The following is a 7,456-nucleotide window of genomic DNA, read 5'->3' on the forward strand; positions in this document are numbered from 1 at the left end:
ATACAAACATAAACAAGGAATAGTATCCAACAATATTCAACTATTCGATGTTTACGATTAGAAATTCAACCATTATAACTCAACAACTACTAACATGAACAAGGAAGAACATCCAACTAACTCCTAAAAAAATTTCCAATTTTTTGACTTTTTTAGTGTCACATCTCGGATTTTCCAACCCGTATTCGTTTACGCTTAACCCGACCCAGGAATATTTTTAGATCTTTGATATTAATCAAGATCACATATGTATAAGTATTAAAGATTTGCATATTCAATTTAGCTCCACATTGTTCATTTTTTGTTTTAAGCATAAAAGGTTCAATATTTAGCCAAATCTCAAACTACAAGGACCAATCTTGTCAAAAATCAAAATCCCACCCCCTTGGGGTCGAGCGCTGCGCGATGGCACCCACATGGGCTGGCCACGCGGCGCTCTGCGCTACCTGATCATTTTGTTTGTTTAAAATCATTTCCCAATTCGTTTTTAGCATCAAAATCTCTTATTTTTGGCATAAATCGAGTGAATTAAGCTCCAATAAATCCCCCAAAGCCTAGATACATGTTCTTATTCATTAACCCTTCTACAAGAACGAATTTTACTGATTTTATTGTTGATTTGATCATTAAAACTCGATTCGGTTTCTTAAACGAGTAAATAACCACAAATAGTTTGTTTTAGTGTTTATTATATAAACAACTCTTATTTTTCTCTGCCATAAACAACCACCACCACCAATACCATCGTCACCACCACCAACTCCGCCAACACCACCACCGCTGCCACCACCATCGCCATTGTCACCACCATTTTTGTCGCCAGAGCTACCACCATCGCTATTGTTAGTTTTTTTTTGTTGGGGGGGGGGGGGGGGGGGGGTTAAAAAGTATTTTGAGATATGAGTGTTTTTATTATTTCTATTTCATTACTACAATTTTTTTTGGATACCAAACAATAAAAAACTAATAATTGATTTCATTCGTATAGGTTAACCAAACAATACAAAGGAATGGTAATGATCAATTTCATTCCTTCTCTATTTCATTCCTTCTCCCATTTCATTCCCCCTTCATTCCATTGCCTCCAACCAAGCATACGCTAAGTTAATTTAACCTATAACGAGGGAGATGTCGTCGCGATAGTGTGTTTATTTTATTTTATTGATTTTTTTCATTTATTTATCTATTCGGAATAAAATAATAAAAAATAAAAAGTTAATTTAGGCTATGGAGACGACATGTCGTCAACATAGGGTTTCAACTTAGCACGTTTATTTTCGGTATCCCTCCAAAAGTTTTCTATAGCATATCTCGACGATATGTCGTCGAGATAGGGTCCAAGAGTGAAAAAAGTTTGACCAACCCTATATCGACGAAATGTCCCCGAGAAAAGGTTGGTAATAGCGACTACTTTTGTCCTCGATATAGCCTTCATCGCTATAGGGTTAATTTCTTGTAGTGATATGTGCTGCTGCCACCAACTGCAAGGGCTCTCTAGAGCATCAGTATCACCGCACTATCACCATCGGAATTCTTCAAAGCATCAGAGCACCTAACCACCACAGTATTTACACCAAAGAATCACCATCAGCGCCTAATCTTGTTCAATTTGATGAATTTGGTAATTTTTTTTGTGCTATTAATAGGAGTCAATATGTTTGTTCTTCTAGCACCACCAAAGATTATCACTAAATGTAAATCTGAATGAGTTGACAACAATCTTGTGTTGATCACAAAGTTCATCATGTTCATGTTATTTTATGGGTGGGAGGCAAACACATATGTATTAACCTGACGGGTTCCCCCTCTTGTGGGCTTAGGGGTCATGGTGTCACGGTTGGCCAAACTGTTCTGAAAGCTTCTTCATACAAGGTGACTAAACATAAGAACACGTGTCTTGACAACCAGCATGTGTTTGTGCCTTTTGCATTTGATACTTTTGGTTTCCTCGCTCTTGAAGCGGTATGGTGGAGCTACTTAGCTGAGTCCAATGGATGATGCTTAGTAATGTTATAACTACAAAAGCCATTAATATAGTTTTTAAAACATTTGTTTTGCAATTCAAAACGGGCTGGCGACGCAGCTTGTTGCCTATTTACCTTCCATATGTAATAGTGATGTTTAAGTTTTAAATTTTCATAATTTATTTTATTGATAAAAAGAAATCACTTTGTTTGATCCTATATATTTAGACCTTCAATTTCCCCATGTGGATTGAAATTTCAGAAAGAAATAAACAATAAAACAAACAACCATATCAAACTCGAGTTGGAACTTGGAATACATACCAATATATTTCTAGACAAAAAAAAAAATACCAACACCACAGGCCAAATTTGATCTTTGGTATTTTATCTTATTCTTAAGAATGTGTCTTGTCTCCATTAATACATTAAAATAAATCCAATGGTACATGCCATAAGCAAACTATTAAGATGATTTAGCTGGAGCAAACAAGCCAAAACCAGGATTTATTGTTGTAAATCCCCCATCAACTGCTAGGTTATGGCCACTTATATACTTGGACTCGTCACTTCCAAAGAATAGAGCAGCTTGAGCTACATCTTCTTCCTTGAGAGATACTCCCTTAATGTTTGAATATATGTTTGCAAATATATCTGGATACAAATCAGTTATCTCTGCTGGCACCGACGGCGGTATAAGGTAAGGTGACACACAATTGACACGAATCCCATATTTGCCAAGCTCCGCGGCAACATTCTTGGTGAGTCCAAAAATCGCGTGTTTGGAACTTGTATACACGTGTGGGGAAACACCACCAATAGCAGAAGACACACTCCCAATTGAAATAATGCTACCACAACCAGCGGGGATCATGACACGAGCCGCATGTTTCATTCCTAGGAAAACACCAGCTAGGTTGACATTTATAACACGATCAAAATCAGCTTTGTCGTTGTCAAGAATGCTGAGCTTCGCTTCACCTAGAATAGCAGCATTGTTGATCATAATATCTAGTTTACCATACTTTGTTTTGGCAAAGTTCACAACGTTTTCTACATCGGCTTCTAGAGTTACATCACAATGGACATAAGATGCTGTTTCGAGGCCTATTTCTTCACAAACAGATTGACCCAAACCGTCTTGGATATCCGCAATAATAACTTTGGCCCCTTGTTTAGCGAACAGTTTGGCGATACTTTTTCCAATCCCTTGAGCCGCACCGGTTATAATTGCTACCTTGCCTGCCAATCTAAATACCCAACCATAAGGATTGCTTTCAACATCACAACCACAAAAACAACAGAAAGATCGTAATTTCATAGTAATTTTAACGATGATAATAGCATTTATCCCCAACTTCATGCAAATCTTAATTGTTTGCATATCTATGATTTTAGATTAGATACTGTTTTTAAGTAATTTTGTCCATTTAGAAACAACGTACCTAATACAAACAAAAAAATGGGTACTATAAGAATTCCTTTTACCTTGGTGTAGCTCCAGATTCTAAATCTAGGTCATTTCCGATGGAATTTGAAATAGATCGATCGTTATGCGCATGAGCACGAGTTGATCTTAAGTTTTCAGGCGCAGTGATGAGATTGAAATGTGTATGATTTATATTATACGAGTTACTACTACTTAAAACATCGTTATCTCCACTTTTGATACAAAATCTGACGGAAGACCGTCTAATTCGTTCAGTCCCACTCGCAATACATCCTAGTTTATGTGCCAATCTAGCAATCAAACATATATTCGCTGATAAGAACATCGTTAATCATACGATAAACAACTGAACATAGTATGCTATTCTACGCATAGTTTGTGAATGAAGAATAAAAACTTTTGTACCTCGGTGCGGCCCCAGCATCGCAAATAGGAACCATGTTCGTGCTTGCCATGGGATTTCAATGGTTGAGGTTTAGAAAGTTTACGTTTTGTTTGGAAAAAGTTGCTAGTTTTGAATTTCATTAGCATACTTCTTTTATAAGTCATGGAGGTAGAGAAGAGGGTCTCAAATTTGGTTCTTTATTTTAATTCTTTTTTAAAATTTTGGTTGCTTTCAAAGATGGCTTGCTTTGAAAATAATTTGGGCCGCCAGTAATATAAATCATGTTTTTCAAATCATGTTTTTTTTGGTTCTCTCTTCTCGGTCATCCTAAATCATGTAGATTGGAAGTGTACTTCTTGACTCTCACATCACATGCCTCAACTTTTATAAATAAAATATTTAGAATAAATGGAAATTCAGAAAATAAAATTTAAAAATTGACAAACACATATATGATAACTAAACCTGCATATTTTTAAAAGATTTAATAACCAAACGCTTGAGTGAACTCTTAAAAGTATAAAAACTAAACCTTCATAATTTTAGTTTATAATACGATAGGGAGGTTTTTAAAATTGTTCAATCATATTTTAAAATTTGTTTTTCTTAAGCAAAGGCTCACTTAACAAAAAAAAAACAAAGATAAAATACTTAATTTAAATAAATAAAAAGTAGTATACATTTTAAAGTCATACAAATCGAAATTTGGAAAATTAAATTAATAAATATAGAATCTTAACTACATCATTAACATCAGAAATAATTTTTATATTTATTATAGAGGTAAGTGCAATTTGCACCACGTAGTCAACATCAAAAAGCAAGATGCGACCCAGTTCCAATTTTTGGCTTCTAACAGCCCCGAAGTCTGCAAAGTAATGCAATTAAAGCACATCCGTTAAGTTAATCGTTGGTTGACTGTTAAAAAAGAGTTGGTCCACAGACCAAGTTATCTTTTCACTCATAAAACTAAGGCTTTATATGGTATGAGGTAATGGAATGGACGACGGAATTAAATGAACGTGGTAATGGAATGAGTTATTACCATTCCAATAAGATGTTTTGTTGTTACATGAGAATGAAATGAATGATTACTTTGCGTTGTTTGGTAGGTAGGAAAAAAAAGAAAAAATAAAACTAAAATGCTAGTGAGTGGCGGTGATGGTGGGAGGTAGGTGGCGGCCCTGGCATTGGTAGGCGGTGATGGTGGTTGGTGGTGGCGGGTGGTGGTTGGCGACAGGAGATAATGGTGGTTGGAGGTGGGTGGTGGTGGTGGTGTTGGGGGTGGGTGCAGGTAGTAATGGTGGAGGTGGCAGGCGGTGGTGGCAGTTACAATGATGAGCAGTGGGAGGTGGGACGTGGTGGTGGTGAGGGGCAGGGGCGATGGTTGATGGTGGTGGCGGGCGGGTGGCGGTGGTGGGCGGCTGGCACTGATGGCCCTGGTGGCAGTAAGGGCGGCAGTGGACGGCAATGATGGTGGTTGGTGGTGGCGGCGATGGTGGTGGGAGAGTGGTCGAGGTGATGTAGGGTGAAATAGAGAATGGAATGAAAGAAAAATATGGGGTATGGATGGAATGAAATTAAGGTATTTTAGAAGGAATGTAATGGACTTAGTAATGGGTCATTTCATTCGTTTGATCAACCAAACACACTTTTCTCCATTTTCTCACAATAGGTCATTCCATTCCGTATTTCATTCATGCATGCCAAACACTACATAATAGTGACAGTGATAGTACTAGTAGTAGTGATATAATTAATTGTGATAGTAATAGTAATATTAAGGGAAAACTTTTAAAATGGACCTACTAGTAGTAGGATATTTTTGGAATTCTAAAGTTTGAGGAACAAAAATAAAATCTTTTTTCAAATAGGATCATTTTAAGAATTTTCCCTAATATTAGATGTCATTTCTTTAACTACCTCCTTCTCAACTCTCTTTCCCTCCCACTATTTTTAGGTTGAGTCGGAATTGGTTTTACAAGCCATTAAGTTTGGTGCACGTCGACACCAACATCCTGGGGAAGGCTTTAATTTGTGCCGGGGACGGTGTTCTCCCTGGCCCAACACCGTCATAATATGTAATTTAATAAAGTATAAAAAAATATTTTTTAATTAACAAAAAGAGAAAAAAATAGTAATTTTTAGTGTCACTATGCGAATATGGTAGGAAATGAGCCGGGAATACTCTAATATTGTTATGCTTCAAAGATTAACATACACCCAGAAATTCTCTATAATAATCATCCAAGATTCATCAAAAGTTTCAAATTTAGCATATTTGGTTTAAATTTCTTCCGACAGTCACGAGTCCAAACCTTTGCAAGACTAATATTGTAGTGCTTCAAAGCATTCTCAGTAGAGCCTACCGTGGAATCCTCTAGAACGTCGAAGCGACAGCAATTGATATTGTTATCATTGGTTGTGGCGGTGGTTGTTGAAGGGTTGAACTGTTGTTATTTGCTGATGGGCTTGCCATAAATCAAGAAAACATATTCAAGATTGGAAGAAATTGAATGAAAAATAGTAAAGATTATTGCTTTGTTTAGTTTTATTGTTGGTAATTGGGAAATGGTTAATTGAATTAAAAATTTGTGATTTGGTTTGGTCACCGGGAAGGGAAGGCAGATAGTGAATGGGGCAGATGAAAGTAAAAAGACGAAAAGAGGATGAAAGTAGGAGGAATATCATGGTTATTCGGTTTTGATGAGACTTATAACTCGTGAATTTTTTAACTTAAACCATATAATATTTCACAATTCATCAAAGAATGAATCTAGTGGTGCCATCTGAATAGGGAGAGCAACCAGAGAGCATTTAGGTTTGAAAATATATTTATGTTTAATTTGGTATGTATTTTTAAATTGGTATGATGTTTTGGTTTGAAAGTTATTAGATTGGTATGTGTCTTAAATTATTTGAAGTATATATTCGTTTGAAAATTTGGAATGTTTTTGGTGTGTTAATTTTGTTTGTATGCTATTAGATTTAAAACGTCTAACTTTAAGTTGAACGGGTCAAACTGACGGCCCGGGTGAAAATTATTGTTTTCGTCTAACTTTATATGAAGAAAATTATTGTTTTCGTCCCTGGGGTTTAAAAGCGGAGTCACTATTAGTCCCTAAAACAGATTGGTCCCTCCATCTAATTTCCGTTAAACATATCACTAAAATGAAGGGTGTTTTAGTAATCTTGGATCTAAAAAAACAAATACACCTAATGAATCCCATGGTTTTATTGCTTCAATTGAAACAGCTGTAACCTATCTCATCGTCATTCTTCCATGTTTCATCATCTTTCTTCCTCAATCTGAAAGTTTTATCACCATCGCTCTTACTCAATCTACTCGATGACCCGTGGAGTGTGGAGGATACATCTTCCTAACAAAGAATTTGATAGCAACACATATGGTAAGTTCAAATTAGAGTTTTTTTTTTTTGGTTTTATTCTAAGATGGATGATATCAATTATGTTCTTAGAATTCGAGGTGGAACTAAAGCTCATATAACAATAGCCCATCACCCAATTTTTCCTAAAACATATCACCATGCATTTACCAAATTATTTTAGAATTCCCAAAATCATCTACAATTTTTTTACATCTTAATGACTATAATTAAGCAAAATGATGATGAAGTTGGATGATTATCTCTTATT

The 7,456-nt window shown here is 35.9% G+C and overlaps 1 pseudogene; it reads right to left on the bottom strand.

The window, feature by feature from the left end:
- Nucleotides 1–2,349: 2,349 nt before the first annotated feature.
- Nucleotides 2,350–3,285, bottom strand: LOC143570149 (borneol dehydrogenase, mitochondrial pseudogene; annotated as a pseudogene).
- Between the last annotated feature and the right edge of the window lie 4,171 nt (nucleotides 3,286–7,456).

This window comes from Bidens hawaiensis, unplaced genomic scaffold, assembly GCF_021521415.1.
Source record: "Bidens hawaiensis isolate Kalapana, Puna unplaced genomic scaffold, B.hawaiensis_p1.1 tig00024836_1, whole genome shotgun sequence".
Lineage (NCBI taxonomy): Eukaryota > Viridiplantae > Streptophyta > Magnoliopsida > Asterales > Asteraceae > Bidens > Bidens hawaiensis.